General features: G+C 45.6%; 1 long non-coding RNA gene across 1 annotated transcript; it reads right to left on the reverse strand.

Moving 5' to 3' along the window:
- Window positions 1–5,934: 5,934 nt before the first annotated feature.
- Window positions 5,935–7,551, reverse strand: LOC138771194 (uncharacterized). Its single transcript, XR_011359560.1, has 3 exons — window positions 7,463–7,551; window positions 7,194–7,332; window positions 5,935–6,072 (listed from the first exon to the last, which is right to left on the reverse strand). It is a non-coding gene; the product is annotated as an uncharacterized lncRNA (long non-coding RNA).
- Window positions 7,552–20,718: the final 13,167 nt, after the last annotated feature.

The following is a 20,718-nucleotide window of genomic DNA, read 5'->3' on the forward strand; positions in this document are numbered from 1 at the left end:
AGTGTGTTATTGATGTGGTCCTGGTGCACACAAATGTTAGGAAATTATTAATGCTAGTAAGGCGCGGTTGGCACTAAGGCCCTACAGTGTAGCAGACAAGGGGTGGTGTTGGTGTAGCTGAGGAGAGGGAGTGCGGAACAAACACAAATGTTGTTGGACGGTCAAGGCACATGTCACTCTCTCTCGCCAGGCTCCACAGGACCCTCTTGACATCTTGGTGGTGGAGTCCTGGCCAACCCCTCTGCCAGATTAGGTTCTTCATTCTCTTCATCCGATGAGGCCTCTGCTGGTTGCTGAACTACTTGTGGTCTGAGGAGAAAACAACACTGGTCACTATCTAAGATGGCACTTTTGTTTAAGGACATATTTAGCCAGATAACTAAAATGGAGGCATCCAATGCAGGATTACACTCTGCCTGCTTTCACACTATTTTCTATGTACGAGGTGCCACACTAGAACTTTTTACAATATATTCACACACTGTTGACCCAAAATGTGGGTCTTCACAAGGCCACCCGAGTGGAACATTAGTTTACTCTATGGACACATTGCGTACATTGTTTAAACATTATGAAGACAGTCCACGCTATTGGCATAACTGCCATTTCATGTTCTGGATTAGATCCTGGAGGGATCAAAAGCTGTTCCCAAAGCGGTTAGGCCAGGCTGCATTTGTTAGTTATCTGGTGTCCAGCAGGGGGCGCCTCATCTTCCCGAAATCGAGATTACTCTAAAGTGTTCACTAAATATACTGCTCCCCCTGCTTGAGCCTCGATGTATACAATCTATATAAATCTAACACATGTCTATGTCTGCACACATAAGACACTGAGCTACTTCCATCATCATCTGCTACTACCATGGACACATGCAATTAACACACACACTTACCTGCGGCGTCTGGGGGAATTCAAAATGAAACCCAGCATTGGGGCAAAACGCAAAGCGGCCAGTTCTTCTTGGGCGGCCCCACGCCTGATCAGCTGCCGTCGCTGCCTGATGAATCGGTCCCTCACACTGGACCACCTGGTCTCCACATAGTTAGCTTCAAGCAAAAGCATCCACACATTAGGAATATATCAGCGTCAGGTGACCATAACACTCGAGTTAATGGTTTGCCACAGTGGCTAAACAACTTACCAATTATCCATTGCTGTAATCTAGTATGCTGGTCCCAATCTGGGTATACAATCCGGGCAACCTCCCTCCATGCGGCACTCCGTGTTAGCCGGCTTCTGTACCCAGGCGCAGGGCCGTCCCATAGCACTGGCCGAGCATGGACCTGAAAATCCAAAATAATTACAGTAACGTCTTAGAAATTATTAGTCAATAAGGTCATAGCTACTACACCCATGTCACATGCTACACGCCATGTTTGATTGTAAATAGTACGTCACTTATGTGGGTGGGGTCTCCAGCTTCACCTGCAGCCAACTCCCTCCCTCCATGATGTTTGCTGGCGCCACATATCATATACACAGTACACTACTACTCACATCATGTCCTCATAGTATTTGCCCTAAATATATGTGCTTACTACTAGGGAATGGAAGGCCACAATCCGGCGCGGGGGTCTGGGATCGGATAGCGACACGGGGGGACACGCCTCCTCTCTGTAGTCTCGCCACCTCAGCACTGGGCGTAGCGGGGGTGGGGGGGGGGTTAACTATTGCGTGTCGTGTGCTCGGCGAATTGCTATGTGACACCATGTAACGATGCTCAGCTTACCCATTTCTGTCCGGCATTGTCACGTCGTAAGCCGCTGCACTACAAGTGCCATAATGGTCGGCCACGCCTCTTTGAACGTGGCTGCTGCGGATTGTGTGTGCTTCCGACGTTACAACGCCTGACAAAGTACAAAGCAGAGCAGCGCTAAAAGCCAAAATACTCATTAGCCGAGCAGTGAACAGAATTAGCACAGCACACCAAACACTCCGGCTAAACAACAACCCCGCTACGCACACTGATGACGTGCATGTACTACAGAGAGGGGGCGTGTCCACGCTGTGTCGCTAGCCTATAGCATCATCAGCCTGCGCCGGATCTTGTGCGTGATTTGCGTACTATTTAAGCGACCTCCTTATGATGACACTATCAGCACATTATATGGTAGGATTTCTACTATGTATGTGCCGCCAACAACCATCATGGAGGGAGGAGGGAGGAGGGAGGAGGGAGGAGGGAGGAGGGAGGAGGGAGGAGGGAGGAGGGAGAGAGTTCGCTGCACGGCCATCTCGCTAAGAGCAATCCTAAGTCACGCCCTGTTTGCCCAACAACATGTGCTATTACAAGGACAATTCCTCGACCAGCCATTACTTACAAATCTCGCCTAAAATACGATGTGCGTTACATGGTCCGAAAGAGCTAACACATTCACAGATTTGGAGGAGACACACACATCTGAAAAGACTCATGCAGTCATTGCTGGATTTCAAGCGCCCCCTGATGGCAAACACATAGGAATTACACACAATCGTACTTACATAAACTACTCGGAGCGATGTATCGTGCCACTAAATGACTATAGACAATCGTACACATAAAATAAATATTATCTAGCATCTATTGATCATTACATAATCGATTTGTTTTCACTAAATTATTTACCACTTAAACAGGATGCAATTACAGATGTGACTTTTGGACATCACAAAAAGCGATATAAAAGACAAGACTTGTAAATTACATGTATGTAAATGTGACTCACACAACAAATGACAGTCATACATTAAGTCACGGCCACACAACTATCTTCTCCGAGTCCAAAGGACGATCGAAATCTTTCTATCGATGATCTTATCTATGTATAAAGCACTCCCAACAGCTCCAGAAAATACTTACTTCACTGATCAGCTGGCCGACGGCTATAACAGACCGATCAGGATACATCTCGGGCTCCATGAATCACTCCGGCTTTGTTGTCCAAATCACTTCTTCTTCCAGCGACGGTTTTTCAAAGTGCAGATTCTTACAATGCAGACACATCCTAAATAACCTTGGCTTCTACCCATAGGAACTCAAAATGATACATTTGTTATCTCCATCCAGTCACGGACACGGCCTAGGTGAAGCCTGGACACAAACAGTTGTTACATTCATCCCTGTATTTTGAGTTATATTTAAAAATATACAAGGACAATTACAAAATAAGACCGTGAGAAATGTGTGGCAAACAATATTTCTCTCATGGCTAAGCTTCAAATAAATAATTCCTTTCTTCTATCATCCTATGTCAAGGCCAAATGGCAATCCTGCTCTCATCACACAGGTGCAACTAGCCACAGTGCAGGGTGGCACTCAGATACATGCACTAACAATGCTATATAACATTTGGCCACTTCTCCAAGAAATGGACCACAAACACAACATTCCTTTCCCTTCCGGCCCAAAAGGCACCTGCAAAGGTCCAGGACACATGTCCACTCTCTGACAAGGCCGAGAGCACACCTGTACCAACGATACCTCATACCCAGCCCTCAGGCCAGGCACTCACTGGTCGTCAGTTAACTGCAAACTAAGGTGTAATCTCCAGAAGGAGAAAACTGGTGCTCAGCCATGAAATGACCACAGAACAACACGTTTGTTATTCCTAGATTCATTCCTTACACCCCTTTGTTTGCACCATGTCGTACCTGCTTGCCGCTTGGGCCCCACGATTTCTGTGATCCATTCTATATTGGAGCTACCGAACCGGTGGATCAGCCCAGCCACTATCTCCATATGTGAGCGAACACACTCATTTACATATGCAAATAACCAGCCCTTGGCGGAAAAGGCCACTGTTGACTAGAAATCAACGTTAGTTTTCACTTTGGTTACTGACAGGGTTACGAAATTTTGAATTACCATATGAAATAGAGGCTTTGTATTCAGACTGATAAAGTGTTGCCATCTGTATACATGGCTAAAATAGGCATGTCGCATTAATGCAAATCATTACGCGAAACAAAGTGCACAACCAGCTAAGCTTTTTCTGGGAGAGGTGAAAAAATGAGAGATTATATAAATACACAAGGAATTTTATTCAAAAACATTCTCAGACTTGCCAAGCAATATGATGTCACAATAGTAAAGTCAAAGTTAGATTAGGACAGAGGGGGAAGGGCGCATGAAGCTGCAGCTTACTGCAGACAGATCATTGCATTCTGCTGCAGGCTCCCAAAGGCCGATCTCGTGGGCCAGTCTAGGAGCAGACTATCAGATATTCATCCAGCACACACTGAGTCAATGATTAGCGTAGTGACACAACATGTTAATAAAAGCCTGAGACTTGTGGGAAATGTTACATATATATCGTCAACACATCCATTAACTGCACTATGTGCAAAGGCCAAACCAATACAAACATAATAATGGTTAATTTTTAGCTTTTTCAACTGAAAACATGTGAATAGATCCTTGATGTATCCTTGGCAAGGCTTTAGGCCTCTCCATGTGTGAAAATGTGGATTTTATTCTAGGATACAGTACATTGTGTAAGCGCGCGGTACTTTAGTAACCTTGAGCCAAATCAGTACATTACACCTCCCAATCGAGAGAGAACAACGCAGATGTGTGTGGAAGAATGTCAACTATTCGACTTACACACACACACAATGTAGCATTGTTTTCTCCAGGCCAAATGTAGTTTGGATTTTATTGTTGATCATTAAAATACTTATAATGTTGAATTAAATATTATATCTAAAATAATTTTACACCAAACTCTGCATGTTCTGTATGAAATATCACATTAAACCCATTATTGTGTATAAAGGTTAACAAAAAGGATACATTTCACAAATCAACCTTCTGTGCAAGATGCTGAGTCAAACATAGGCAACAAAAGTCAGTAATGGATGTAAAAACCGGACACATCAGACACTTGCATTTAGGAACTCATCTATTTGTATGACAGTCCTTTTTTTTCCTTATTGACGTTTAAATGTAGTGACATATTGGTTCTGCTAACAAGGGCCCCTACACACAAGAACCATTCGCCCTGGAGATAGCTAAAGGAAAGACATTATGATTTTACTTTTTTCTATAGATTCTTTTAAATGAGGATCTTAGCAAACTGTTTTTTCAAACAGAGTGTACCATGTCACCCCGGTAAGGTGTCCTCAGGGACATGGACCCTACTCTACCCTAACACAAAATGACCTCTCTGGGCCTGAAAAAGGAGACCACTTGCCATAAACCAAAAAAAAAAAAAAAAAAAAAAAAAAAAAAAAAAATAAAAAAAGAAAAATTAAACCAAAAAAATATAATAATATTATGATGTATTGCCTCATACATCACATAGTAGAAATCATAAACGTCGTGGGTAACGAGATGTCCGAGAGCGCCGTCCACGCCGTGGCTGGCGCCTAGGAACGGCCCTAGTACCCTCAGATGGAGGGGGCATGGCACCAGGTGGCTCTGGGGACAATGCTGGGGGGACAAGGGGGGAGAGAGGTGGGGGCACAGGTGGGGGCGCAGTGGTCTCGGGGAAAAGAAAGCCCTCCGGCGGGATATGTGGCCTCCGTGAGTGTAACCCATACACAGATTGTAGGAGGACGCCCACATAGCAAGGGTCGGGGAAAGTATCGGGGTCAATCTGCTCGTGACACGACAGCAGCACTTCTGTAACCATCCGCGCACTACGTGCCAGATTAGTAGGGAGATTCCGTAAACGGACTCCCAGATAGTAGCAGAAGAAATCATTCTGATCATCTCCTCCATCAAACCGCCTGACAAAGTTGACGACAGATTGATCCAACTCACTCAGTGCTGAATGAGCTTCTTCTTGCTCCCGACGCCTCCTGGTGGTGGTAGTAGTGGGCCTCGTGAGTGGCTGACGTGGCCGAGCTGCCAGGGGCACACCACTAGGACCTGCACCAGATGTTGATGGTGCTGCAGCCTCCTCCTCTTCGTGCATGGAAGTCGAGCCAGAAGGTCCTGGCATCGGCTCCGTGCCCTCAGAAAGAGTAGGACTGCCAGGCTCCTGTGATGGCGGTGGCGTGGCACTATCCCCCTCCTGCTGTGATGCTGCAACATCAGAACCAGCAGCATCCTGTCCTCCCGGTGGGTCTGCGAAATTGCCACTGGTTCTGTGGAGAGACAGAAAGGTTAGCTAATATGGACACATTCATAAAGGTACTTCATATATCGAATGTTTAAGTTTTGATAACATACAGTATGTCGAAATGTGTGTTTTGGTAACACGAAGACATTATGTAGTACTATGCGCATCCTATGTTAGGACATACAACTATTTATATTAACTCATTCACATTAGTGTTTTCTAATAAACTTAAACAAAAAAACATTAGCCAAAAATGTTCCCCGTTCTGAGTGTGGAAACAATGCTCTCATCTTCAGGGCATGTTGTGGGCATGGAACCATTCTGGTGACAACACAACAACAAGTGTTTTTTAATGTGGCCCAGCAGGGAGAGGAGCCTGAGTTAGTCATGTGACCAGATACACAAGCGGCCAGTAAGAGGCCTGTGTACCTGTCATAGATCCCCGCAGGCCACACTGAGACAGTGACAGAGCAGCAGGCCGCCCAGCATTGAGTATAAAGGAAGTGAATAGTGTGGGCCGGAGAACAGCTCTCGGACTGCTTAGTACTGTAGGACACTAAATATAAAACATTATCCGCTGCATAGAAACAGCCATTTCATTCACCATGCTTACTGGCTCTGCCACCTACAGCACACGCTAAACAACTGAGGGAGTGACCGTGATCTGCAAAAATCACGAGATGTTGTTCTAGCGCCATGACAGAAACTAACATATTTTAGAGAAATGACAGGATGTTGAAGCACGAGTCAGAGTGGTGTGTAAGCATTTGTTTGAGTGTGAGCAAAGGGGACTATTGTGATTGGTCAGGATACATTAACCCTCTCTGGACAGTCACATACACCAGCATGAAGGCTAACAAACATGACACAACTAGGGCCTTATAAAGAATGGCAATAGTGTATGTAGTCAAATTATCGGGATACATTAAAGATAATTGTCTGCACATTCCTATAAAACATATACATAAAGAGGCAGATTGGTGAAATCGGATGAGATTATCTGCTAGTGAGTATGGACCAGGTTCTGCTGAACAACCAAAGGCAGAATTAAAATTCCTTACTCCCATATAACATTTTATCTCATGTATTACATATTGTACACTATATGATACTATATACATTATGGAATAAGAAAAATATACTTACTGCCGTTGACTGCGGCTCGGGATAAAATCCAACAAAGGCGCATAGCGCATGGAGATCGGCTCCCCACCCCTCTCCTCCGTGCGTATCGCCCGTTGGTACTGGTCCCTGACACTAGACCAGCGTGTCTCCACTGCTCGGACTGACAAAAGCAAAGATTTATTAGAAATAGATAGATTTTAATCATTGATAGATATTTCGAGGTCTTGGTAGAAATATCGGACATTGTTCTCACAATTTTATGTCATACATTATTTGACAACACGACATACCCATCCGCAGCTGCTCGCTGTCCGTCACATCGCCCCACTGTGGGACTACCACAGCCGCTATCGTCTCCCACGTCTCGCGACGCAGGACGCGGTCGTGGTAGCCACGCACAGTCAAGTCCCACAAATGGGGACGGGACCGCACCTGAAAAATTATATAGAAAGACAGAAATCACTAGACATCTCCATCTGACTTCACCTCTCTGTGTGTCTACATCGATTAGAATAAGAACATGTTTTCCATTATGACATTACATAGAGTGGTGTTGGGATTCCAACAGACCACCTGTGTAATCTAAGGAACACAGCCTAATAACCACTGAGCCAAGACTCACTAAACCAAGGAATGCCAGAACTCTTTGAACACACTTCTGAAAACATACCAAGATTGGTGTCTAATGATTGAATTTAGGAAAGGCTTTGTATCTTAACTAGCACTAATTAGTAGGCCACAAGACCAGATCAATGCCAGCTTTGCATTCACACCTGATGAAAGAGAAAATCAACATTGTTTCGAAAATACATGAACACATGTGCAAACGAGTGAAGCTAACTATTTCACTGCTGCGGTGTTTGTTCTGGTGTGTGTGTGGTGTTTTGTTATCTTAGTGTGTGGATAAAACATGTCACAACGACTATGGTTAGAGATCTCGACATTTTGTAATAACTATGGTCAACATTTATGTATTAAACAGTCGCTGATATAGAGTGACAAATATATTTTAATAATTAAATACATGTAAGGTTAGGTATAGCATTAGGTCGAACATTCGAGGAGGAGCACACAATAACATGAAACTACGTGCAAAAACGAGCTACATGAAAAACGCATCAAAAACGCAACCTTGCTCGACTCGATTTCCAAAAGATTCCACAAACATTACTTGACTATACTGTGTACGGTGTAGTGCGCACGCTTACTCAGATTCACATGCACTATATCACACAAAAAACGCATCAAAAACGCAACCTTGCTCGACTCGATTTCCAAAAGATTCCACAAACATTACTTGACTATACTGTGTACGGTGTAGTGCGCACGCTTACTCAGATTCACATGCACTATATCACACAAAAAACGCATCCAAAACGCACTATACTGATTTGTGCAGAAAAATTGTCTACATTTGTACACATGTCACTGTTATTAAATACAATTGATACATGTAAGAAATCAAACAACCCTACACTCAATAGGGATACTAAATTCGACATATGTAAGTAGTGGTTTTATATGGGAACTGCACTCGAAATTAATACTATAGCAGATAAGGAAACACATGACGATACTTTGTGGTTTTTTGCAGGCCACATTCCCACGCCCGTGTCGCATGACTAAAACGATTATATTTAAGACCACTAACAGTGTTGACATTCATATGTGTGTTACATGTGGCTTAGGTGCGTGTTTGTTGGCCGAGACGACCATGTGCATTTCTAAGTCCAAGTAAAACATTTTAACACATCACATAAATATATTAACAGAGATATGTATTTGGGTTCGCATACATTACATATTATTAGACATATATTTACATAGATATATAGATAGAGAGAGGGATAAATAGATACACAGAAAGAGACTACACATCCTATTTTCCAAGTAAAACCATTCTAGAAAGATGAGTGTAATTCTTCGATCAAACTTACCTCTGCGATCAGGCGTGGAACATCAATGTCCCGCTGCCAGGAACCACGTCGCCCACGACCAGCACCACCATGCTCCGCTCGCCGTGCCATCGCTCCAGATCGGGACACCTAAAAGGATGGTCACCTATTGAAGCCCATTCACTTGGGCCTTTTAAACTGAAGGGGCGTTACGCATTGATGAATTATTCTAATGAGAATCCAGATTGATCCGGCAGTAATCAGAGGTTCCGCCAGGCCCGAATGTTACTTCCTACGGTCGACTTGGACCATTTCGGCCCGGAAATAATGGTCTTGCTCATTTTTTACGGACCCGGATACAATCAGGCCAGAAACTCATACGGAGTGTGCACTGTGCAGCCGCATATCCTATACTTCCCAGCATACACACCAAACATCAAATATACGGCCGCACTATTACATCCGTACATACGGACGCACTATTACTACGTGTGAATCGAGCCTTAATGTGTAATATAACAATATATTTATATATGAGATGGTTTACGTTCTATACACAGAGAAGAAGAGGAGGACGAGGAGGACAAAGGGACGGCCGTGGAGATCCCCAGGTAATGAAACAAAACCTATAACATTGTGAAGCAAGGAATTGTTATTTACCATGCTGTATATAGAGAGAGGACGGGGGGCGCTCTATTTGGAGGTGGGATCTAATTTCTATTGTGGGTAATGGTGAATAGTATATTACTGCAGGTGTGAATAGAGCTGGTAAAAGAGCATTGTTTCTATATAATGTGCTCAAAAATTCTGGTTTCCTTACACTAACCATTGATTTCCCTCCATTTCTTGGTCGTTTCTCCTCGGCAGAAGCAGCAGCAGGAGGAGATCCATCTTATCCAGGTAAATATATGGGATGATACATTTACATGATAACACACCTCTATTGCTGCACTGTATATCCTCATGTCATCACTATATATTATATTACCAGTCACATATAATAACCATGAAAGGCCTCATGTACATAATACAGACATACAAGTGACATGGTGCCGCCTGTGTCTCACCCACTAGGATAGCACTGAGTCCCCTCTCTCCAGTGTAATGTCTATTCCCCATCACTGCTGACGGGTCTGATCTCAGGAAAGTCATGCTGGTTTTTCTCCTTCCCTTATAGACTGCGGGCGCTGTTCTGCTGCTGCTGCGCCACCAAGGAGGAGTAAAGGTGAGTACCCAAAATCCCCTAACACCTCAGATCACTTTTATTCTGACTGTATATTCATATGGAGCCTATATATGTAACCTGTCATTATTAACACATTGCTTGTTATATATCCTATCTAGGTAACACAGCGCCGCCAGAGTGAGGAGAAGACACCCGACCATCTGGAGCTGTCTGGAGGAGGAGGCGTCCGCAACATCAAGTGGTAAATGGGACGCCCATAACATCCGGAGGATACATTTACCACACATGGGGGAGGAGGAGCCCCCTTTTACCATCAGAGATAGGAGGAGTAGACACTCACAACACCTAGAGGGGTCTGGAGGAGGTGCCCTTAAAGGGGTTATCTAGGTAACTAAAAAGGCATTTCCTTCCTCGCCGATGTCTCACTTCTGGTTTGGTCTCCTCTCACACCATCATCTTCTCACCTGGCAAAACGGAGGCGGCCTGAGACAGTGGGGCAGGTACTTTGTTGTGATTGTCGCATGAGGGTGAAACCAGTGGCGGCCAATGTACAAACAATGTTGCCACTGTCATCACAACATTGCCCGTACATTGACCACTGCTGGCAGCAAGTTTCACCCACATGTGGTGATCACACCATAATACCTGATCTACTGTCTCAGACCTTTGCCAGGTCAGAAGATGTTGGAATGAGGTGAGTCCGAACTGGAAGGGAGATGCTGGTAATGGTAGAAATATCTTTTTAGCTCCCCAGATAACCCCTTTTAACATCTAGAGGCAAATTAGGGGCCAGTTACATCCGGAGGATTTATTTGCCTCACAATGGGGAAGGAGGAGCCCCTTTTACCACCAAAAATAGGAGGACTAGACTCTAAGAACACCTAGAGGGTCTGGAGGAGGTGCCCTTACAGGAGTTATCTAGGCAACTAAAAAGGCATTTCCTTCCTCGCCGGTGTCTCACTTCTGGTTTGGTCTACTCTCGCACCATCATCTTCTTATCTGGCAAAACGGAGGCGGCCTGAGACAGTGGGGCAGGTACTTTGTTGTGATTGGTGCATGCAGGTGAAACCAGTGGCGGTCAATGTACAAACAATGTTGCCGCTGTCATCACAACATTGCGCGTACATTGACCACTGCTGGCGGCGAGTTTCACCCACATGTGTTGATCACACTATAGTACCTGATCTACTGTCTCAGACCTTTGCCAGGTCAGAAGATGTTGGGATGAGATGAGTCCCAACTGGAAGTGAGATGCTGGTAATGGTGGAAATATCTTTTCAGCTCCCCAGATAACCCCTTTTAACATCAAGTGGTAAATGGGGCGCCCATAACATCCGGAGGATACATTTACCACACATGGGGGAGGAGGAGCCCCCTTTCACCATCAGAGATAGGAGGAGTAGACACTCACAACACCTAGAGGGGTCTGGAGGAGGTGCCCTTAAAGGGGTTATCTAAGTAACTAAAAAGGCATTTCCTTCCTCGCCGGCTTCTCACTTCTGGTTTGGTCTCCTCTCACACCATCATCTTCTTACCTAGCAAAACGGAGGCGGCCTGAGACAGTGGGGCAGGTACTTTGTAGTGATTGTTGCATGTGGGTGAAACCAGTGGCGGCCAATGTACAAACAATGTTGCCGATGTCATCACAACATTGCGCGTACATTGACCACTGCTGGCGGTCAGTTTCACCCACATTTGGCGATCACACCATAGTACCTGATCTACTGTCTCAGACCTTTGCCAGGTCAGAAGATGTTGGAATGAGGTGAGTCCGAACTGGAAGTGAGATGCTGGTAATGGTGGAAATATCTTTTCAGCTCCCCAGATAACCCCTTTTAACATCTAGAGGCAAATTAGGGGCCCGTAACATCAGGTGGGTTTATTTGCCTCACATGGGGGAAGGAGGACCCCCCTTTACCATCAAAAATAGGAGGACTAGACTCTAAGAACACCTAGAGGGGTCTGGAGGAGGCGCCCTTAGATAAGTTAGCTAGGGAGCTAGAAGGCATTATCTTTCCTTTTGTCTCTCCTCCAGTTTGGTGTCTTCTCATTCTACACTATCTGACTTGGCTTAAAGGCGGCGGGCTGAGATAGTGGGGCAGGTACTGGGTTGCGATTGTCACATGTGGGTGAAACCAGTGGTAGCCAATGTACACATGATATTCCATCATTATGCATATATTGGCCACTACCGGTGGGACTGGTTTCACCCACATGTGGTTATCACACCATAGTACCTGATCTCCCACCTCAGCCGCCACCTATACCAGGTCAGAAGTTGTCGGGATGAGATGTCACCAAACTGGAAGTGAGATGCCGGTGAGAGAGGAAAGGAAATGCCTGTTCAGCTCCCCAGATAACCACTGTAACACCTAGAGGCAAATGAGGCGCCATTAACATCATTGGGGTTCATTTGCCTCAAATGGGGAAAAGGAGGAGGCCCCCTATAACATTAGCAAAAGGGGGAGAAGACTCCTTTAAACATCTGTAGGAGTCTGGAGGAGGTGTCTGTAGCATCCGTAGGCAAATTAACATCCATCAGAACTTGACTGGGCATCCTCCAATATCCGTCTGGCATCAGAAACCACCACCTCCTGATGACCCTCTACACCCCAGGAGCAGCCGGTGAGTATTTCCCATCTGGCACCTGGAGAGTTAAGGAATAATAGCTGCTTGTTGTAGCCCTGGGGCCATTGACACCAGTGATCTTACCACAGCGCTATTATCCCTGAACTCTCCGCTACAGGCCTAGTAAGTATCGCACCTCACAGACACATGATGACTACACACACACACATATATATATATATATATACACATAAACATGCACTACACATAGATAGCGGCTGTGATCCTGGGACTTGCTCTGATCGCCACATTTGGGGTCGGGAAGGAATTTTTCCCCTTGAGGACAATTGACTCTTCCCTCTTAGGGGTTTTTGCCTTCCTCAGGATCATCTCAGCCTCACAGCCCCCACAGTCATACATGTAAAATTACTCTCCCTATAACTTGAAATAAAATATCTTTTTTTGCCCCGTTACATCTTTGTGTCTGTGTCTTTACTTCCAGGTAGTGTCCGGATCATTCCGCACATGGTGATACCAAGTCTGGCTGTTTTTAGTTACATTTTTATTTGAAAAATGGGAAAAAGGGGGTGAGTTAAATTTTCATCAAGTGGGCAGTTTTCTTATATTTTTTATTTAACATTTTTTAAAGGTTTCCTATTATTTGGACAAACTTCTGATATGTCATAGTGACACGCTAGAAGATTGTGTGGGTGGGGAAAAGGTGCTGAGACCCTTACTGATTGCTGGAATGAAGGGGCAGAAGTGCAGTAGGTTAATCCCCCCTCATAAGTAGATGCCCCCGGTAGTTAGGCAATTTCCCCATTAGGTGTAGGTGTGTGTGTGTGGGGGGGGGTTACCTCCTATTGCAGTACACAACGCATGTCACGGCACTCTTGCTTTACTTGATGACAGTCTTCGATACCTGCTTAAACATGTGAACTACACTATGGTCATAAGAAGGAAAATAACAGTGGACCATGGAAACACCAAGTCACGTGATCAGGCACAGGTGACAAGTATCCATTACCGCTACACAAAGAACAATACAGCCAATAATACCGCCATACAGTGGTCAGAATCATTTGTACACAAGTTATCACACTGCCGACTATATGAGAGAGTAAAGCACTGATCAGAGGATCTGGAGGATCGGTCAGCTCTCCTGACATGTCTGGTTTAGGAAAAACTCATATTCTCGAAAGCAATTGTGGAGCGTCTCTTCTGAGCGCTCTGCATTGTGTCACTCCTTTTATTCCTGCTGGAAATGTATGAATAAATGGTCGACTATTTGCTACAAAATACATACATTTATTTTCATAAAGTTATCTTACAAAGTAATGTAACTTTATTAAAGAAATGTATTAGTAAATTAAGGGGGGTATTTTTGCGTCTCCAGAACAACCTTTATTTGTTTGGCAAAACCAGACTAAAAACCTTAAAGAGGTTATCCAGGATTAGTAAAACATGACCGTATTCCTATAAAAACAGCACCACTCCTGTCCTCAGTTTGTTTATGGAATTGCAGCTCAGATCCACTGAAGTCAATGGAACTGAGTTGTAATACCACACACAACCTAAGGACACGTATGTCGCTATTTGTGGAAGAATGTTTTTCTAATCCTAGATAATTCCTTTAAAGCGAATCTGTCATCCATTGAACACCTACAGAACTAATGACAGTGTTATACACTTTGTACTGCAATGTTAAAGGGAAACTATTACTACTGGTGATATCTCTCACCAGGGGCGTAGCTAAAGGCTGATGGGTCCTGGTGCAAAATGTTAGCTTGGGGCCCCCCATCTCACCCGATCAGGCAAAGTCATATCTAACGTTATATCCAATTACTCTAATGTGCCACCATGTTCTAATGCACTGTCACTGCCTCCACCTCATGTACTGCACTACTTCCCCCTATAATTAATGGACTGTACTGTTTCATTGTCTAATCATTGTATTCCGATCTTTGACTCTCCAGCTGAAAAACTACAACTCCTATAATAAACTGTCAGCAGGGCACAATGAAGTTTGAACTTCTGCAACCTGGAGAAGTCACCTGATATCACCTGCAGTCCTATGTAACACCACAGATAACAGTGATATCTCTGAGTACAGATAAAGTAGTAGCTGTCACCTCGGTGCACCCCTACTAAATGATGTTCTACAAAATAAGAAAAGTGTCATACAGGGACTCACAGGTGACGTCTTCTTTGATCTGAGGCGTCACTTTCCCTTTTCCTCTCCATCCGGCCCAGACCTCCATGATGATTCCTTCCAGATACATTTCATCTTTTCAGAACCTGCGAGACAAGCAATTTAGGCTCCGCACATTTATAGCAACTTCCTTCCCTTTCTCCGTCCTGTAGGCTCCCAAAGTAACTGCGCTGTTTGGGATGCCCCCTGTATGTAGGATCCCCTGCTATGCCCCCTGTATGTAGGATTCCCTGCTGTGCCCGCATTAGCTAATAATGCCCCCAGAGGTGCCCCCATGAGCTAATAATGCCCCCAGAGATGCCCCCATGAGCTAATAATGCCCCCAGAAGTCCCCCCCATGAACTAATAATGCCCCCAGAGGTGCCCCTATATACTAATAATGCCCCCAGAGGTGCCCCTATATACTAATAATGCCCCCAGAGGTGTCCCCATGAGCTATTAATGCCCCCATAGGTGCCCCGATATACTAATAATGCCCCCAGAGGTGCCCCCATGAACTAATAATTCCCCCAGAGGTGCCCTTATGAGCTAATAATGCCCCCAGAGGTCCCTTCATATACTAACATTGCCCCCAGAGGTGCCCCCATATACTAATAATGCCCCCAGAGGTGCCCCCATATACTAATAATGCCCCCAGAGGTGCCTCCATGAACTAATAATGCCCCCAGAGGTGCCCCCATGAACTAATGCCACCAGAGGTGCCCCCATATACTAATAATGCCCCCAGAGGTGCCCAAATATACTAATAATGCCCCCAGAGGTGCCCCCATATACTAATAATGCCCCCAGAGGTGCCCCCATATACTAATAATGCCCCCAGAGGTGCCCCCTATGAACTAATAATGCCCCCAGAGGTGCCCCCTATGAACTAATAATGCCCCCAGAGGTGCCCCCTATGAACTAATAATGCCCCCAGAGGTGCCCCCAAATACTAATAATGCCCCCAAAGATGCCCCCATGAACTAATAATGCCCCAGAGGTGCCCCCATGAACTAATAATGCCCCCAGAGGTGCCCCTATGAACTAATAATGCCCCCAGAGGTGCCCCCATATACTAATAATGCCTCCAGAGGTGCCTCCATGAACTAATAATGCCCCCAAAGGTGCCCCCATGAGCTTATGCCCCCAGAGATGCCCCATATACTAATAATGCCCCCAGAGGTGCCCTCATGAACTAATAATGCCCCCAGAGGTGCCCCCATATACTAATAATGCCCCCAGAGGTGCCCCCATGAACAAATAATGCCCCCAGAGGTGCCCCCTATGAACTAATAATGCCCCCAGAGGTGCCCCCATATACTAATAATGCCCCCAGAGAAGCCCCCATGAACTAATAATGCCCCCAGAGGTGCCCCTATATACTAATAATGCCCCCAGAGGTGCCCCCATGAGTTAATATTGCCCCCAGAGGTGCCCCCATATACTAATAATGCCCCCAGAGGTGCCCCCCATGAACTAATAATGCCCCCAGAGGTGCCCCCATGAACTAATAATGCCCCCAGAGGTGCCCCCTATGAACTAATAATGCCCCCAGAGGTGTGCCCATATACTAATAATGCCTCCAGAGATGCCACCATGAACTAATAATGCCCCCAGAGGTGCCCCCTATGAACTAATAATGCCCCCAGAGGGGCCCCATGAACTAATAATGCCCCCAGAGGTGCCCCCCATGAACTAATAATGCCCCCAGAGGTGCCCCCATGAACTAATAATGCCCCCAGAGGTGCCCCTAAAAAAACAAACATCATACTCACCTGTGTGGCTGCAGGCAGCAGCTCTTCCTCCTCTTCTGGCTCCATCTTGCGAGCCACAGGGACGGGACTTCCGGCAGGCGTGATGACGTCACATCATCACGCCTGCCGGAGAGGTCACGTCCCGGCGTCCCATAGGCTGCTGGTATGAAGTGCCGGCAGCCTATGGGAGGGAATACAGGAGTAGGACGCTGACAGGTCCTGCTCATGTATTCTGATCGTTTTAATGTTCCGCCCGCTCACTGTGCGGGCGGAACATCAAAGCGATCTGTGCATCCCGAGAAGCTGCGCGGCCGCAGCTTCTCGGAATGCTCAGAGACAAGTGGCAAGGGGGGCCGCGCGGGCCCCCCCTAGCGTAGGGGCCCTGTCGCCATGGCGACCGCTGCGACCCCTATAGCTACGCCACTGTCTCTCACACAGGGCGCTGAGTATGAAGTTACGTTTCTTCCATTCATCCTCAGCACAATTTCTGTCATATTAGGAGTTAAATCCCTATGTTATAAGTTGTTTTGGTGCACTGGGGGTGGGGCTACAGCTCCAACATGTACTGATCTGCCCCCTGGCCGCTCCCCCCCCCCTAATGAATATCAGCAGAGTGGGCTGGAGAGTGCACCAAAACAACTTATTAGCATACGGATTAATCTCCTCATATCCCGGAAACGGTGCTGAGGATGAAAGCAATAATCCTTCTCATCCTCAGCGCTCCGTGCACTATAGGAACATATAGTTCCTCATAAGGTTTAATAAATCTCCCCCAATATCTTTATTTACCATCTTCGCATCTTTTTTTTTTCAAAAATTTTTTTGCAGCACTACAGTCAAGGAGGGATTAAGTGCAGCAGAACTCTTGTGGGATTATTTGTCAAAGGGAAAATCTGTGCCATTTCCACACCAATAACCACAGTGGAAATCTAATGTGGGTCTATGTATGAGGTGATACCTGCGGCTCAGCCATCTCTGTCCCCACCTGATCCTCAGGGGCGTCACGCCCGCTCCTCATCTGCCGGACGTTCTCCAGTTGTTGAGCTTTTTGTCAGTCTCCTTCATATTCTACCTGTATCCTTCTCCTGCTGCTCCAGGGGATGAGGCCTTCACAGCCTGGCCTGACAACCAGTCAACAAAGAGGGGAATTTAGCAGAAGAATGACCAAGAAGTTCCCCTATTTAGTGTCACGTGTGCATCCAGCTACCCTCTTCTCAGCACGATCTATCATCCATTTTTATAGCCACGTTCGGACAATCCGTCCAACACTTGGCGTTTTTCTTGTAGCCACATCCCCTCACCAGAGCAATTACGATTTGCTCTTGTGAGTTCCCCTAGTGGTTCAGCTTTAATTGTGTGCGGTGGATGGCATGATTGGGCGAACAATAGTATTGCCAGCTATGGGCTTGTGATACGTGTTGGTACTCACTGTCTGTTCGTGTATATTGCCAACTAAAGTTAAGTCTATAAAGGAAATGCTTTAGGTATTCCACTCCAATGTGAACCTCAAGTGTAAGGGGTTGGCATTAAGAGAATTACCAAAGGCAGGTATGGCGATGTAGGGGCCAGTTTTTCTTGTATAGGCAATGAACATGAACACTGGCTTTTCTCCTAGAAGAAGAAAAAACTAACTTAGAGGTAGCTAGTAAAAAATTAGCGGAACAAAAGGAGATTGTGCTAAAATTTAGTAGTGACCCGGAATTTGCTAACAAGGAGGACCAACTGAAATCATCAGTTGAACACTACCAATACCATCTGAAGGAAAGGAAGCACGCTCAATTCTCCAGGGATCTCCAGGATTTCAGAGAGAACAGAGCCTATACAGTTTTGGAAAAACAAAAGAAGAGTAGGGAGCAGGAAACGGACCTGTCATCATCAGATACAGAGGCCTCTGACACTGACACCCAACCAAGGGAGGGAAACAGGAGAACAGGGAGGACTAGAGACGACCCTAATAGGTCACGTAGTAGACCGCCCGCATCTGGACAATATAACAACAACACATGTGGCGACAGCTCTTCTACATCGTATGCACCTTCCTCAGCCCAACCTTTTTTAGGGAAGAAACGGGGGAGGGGAAAGTATGGACCTCCATCCCGTCAACAACCACCACGAGGCACAAAACACATGGGACGGTAGAACAGACCCAGGTCTTAAACTTGTCCACCGTCCCCGTAACCGATGAACACATAAAAGTACTCTCATATGGCCTTTCTTTTGTACCCACCACTGACTATGACCCATTCACCTGGACGAAGGACATCAATCTGTTTACAAGAAAACTGAAATGGCACAAAACATACAGACAGAAGGACAGAAGGGACTGCCAGGAGCTTGGCATCTGTATAGAAGACCTACCTGCAGTTAGGGAGCTTACGGGACTACTTGAGACTAACACGAGATCTAGGGGAAGCGGCCCCTTCACAGACTGTAAGCCTAAAAGCACCAAGTTCCCACCGGTGGGAGACGTCTCTTGTATTGAGGTATTCCAGGACTTGGTAACTAGGGACCTTCAACAGCTGACACCAACACAGCACTTCCACAACCTCAGCTACAGCCAACGTTCGGCACTTAGATACCTGCAAAAGAATCCCCAACTTGTAATCAAGTCTGCGGATAAAGGGGGTAATATCGTGTTGCTGAACAGGAAGGACTATGTAGATATGTGTCTCAGACTTTTGAAGGACCAGAACACCTATGAAATCTTGACTGCTAACCCCACAAAAACCTATACTGATGAGTTAAAAGGGATCCTACGACAAGCCAGAGAGCTAGATCTAATTGATGAGAATGAATTTCTCTTTCTCCTCCCCAGGGCACCCATTACTCCTACATTTTACGCACTGCCAAAGATCCATAAGGGGACAACACCACTAAAGGGTAGACCAATAGTCTCCAGTATTGGGAGTATCACGCATAATCTAGGAATATATGTGGATAAAGTCCTTAGAGAATTTGTTGTAGCCCTCCCATCATACACACGGGACACAATGGATTTACTAAAAAATATTGAACACCTCATAGTTGAACCGAACACTTTACTTGGTAGCATTGATGTGGAGGCCCTTTACTCTTCTATTCCACATGATTGGACACTGAAAGCGGTGGGTCACTTCCTTTCTACAAGGGGCACACATATGCAACGGCATAATGAGTTTGTTCTTTGTCTAGTTAAATTCATCTTAACTAGAAACTTCTTTTTATTTGATGGCTGCTATTACCACCAACTCAGGGGCACCGAGATGGGGAGCCCTTGTGCCCCCACATACGCAAATTTGCTCCTGGGTTGGTGGGAGGCCAACGTTGTTTTTAGCGACGAGAGAGAGACGTTTGGAGCCATGCCAACCTATTGGTCACGTTTCATTGATGATATTTTCATCCTGTGGGAAGGGACCAGAGCAGAGTTCTCCCGTTTTATCGATCTACTGAATAATAAGAAGATAGGATTGAGATTCACTTATGAAATCGATGAGCTCTCCCTGACGTTCCTGGACGTTAAGATCACGAAAACCACACAGGGGTATCTTGAGACGACCATCTTTAGGAAAAAGACGGCTACGAAAAGCCTTCTAGAGTGGGAAAGTTGTCACCCAGCACCCCTCAAGAGGGGAATCCCTAGGGGACAATACCTCCGTAATAGAAGAAATTGTTCGGCCGAGGATGATTTCCTTAAGCAAGCTAAAGACCTTAGGGACAGATTCAGGGAAAGGGGATACCCGGACTATACATTAAGGGATGCCTTCCATCTAGCCCAAAATAAACAGAGGGAGGAGCTACTGAACCCCAGGAAGAGAGAAGAATCCAAGGGGCTTATGCGTATTATAGAAAACATTGGAACATCCTTAAAATGGATCCGAATTTGAGCGAAGTCATAGGAGATTATCCTTTAATCACCTACCGGAAGGGAGTTTAGGTGATAAGGTGACACAAAGCCATCTATCACCTGTTGAAA

This window comes from Dendropsophus ebraccatus, chromosome 13, assembly GCF_027789765.1.
Source record: "Dendropsophus ebraccatus isolate aDenEbr1 chromosome 13, aDenEbr1.pat, whole genome shotgun sequence".
NCBI lineage: Eukaryota > Metazoa > Chordata > Amphibia > Anura > Hylidae > Dendropsophus > Dendropsophus ebraccatus.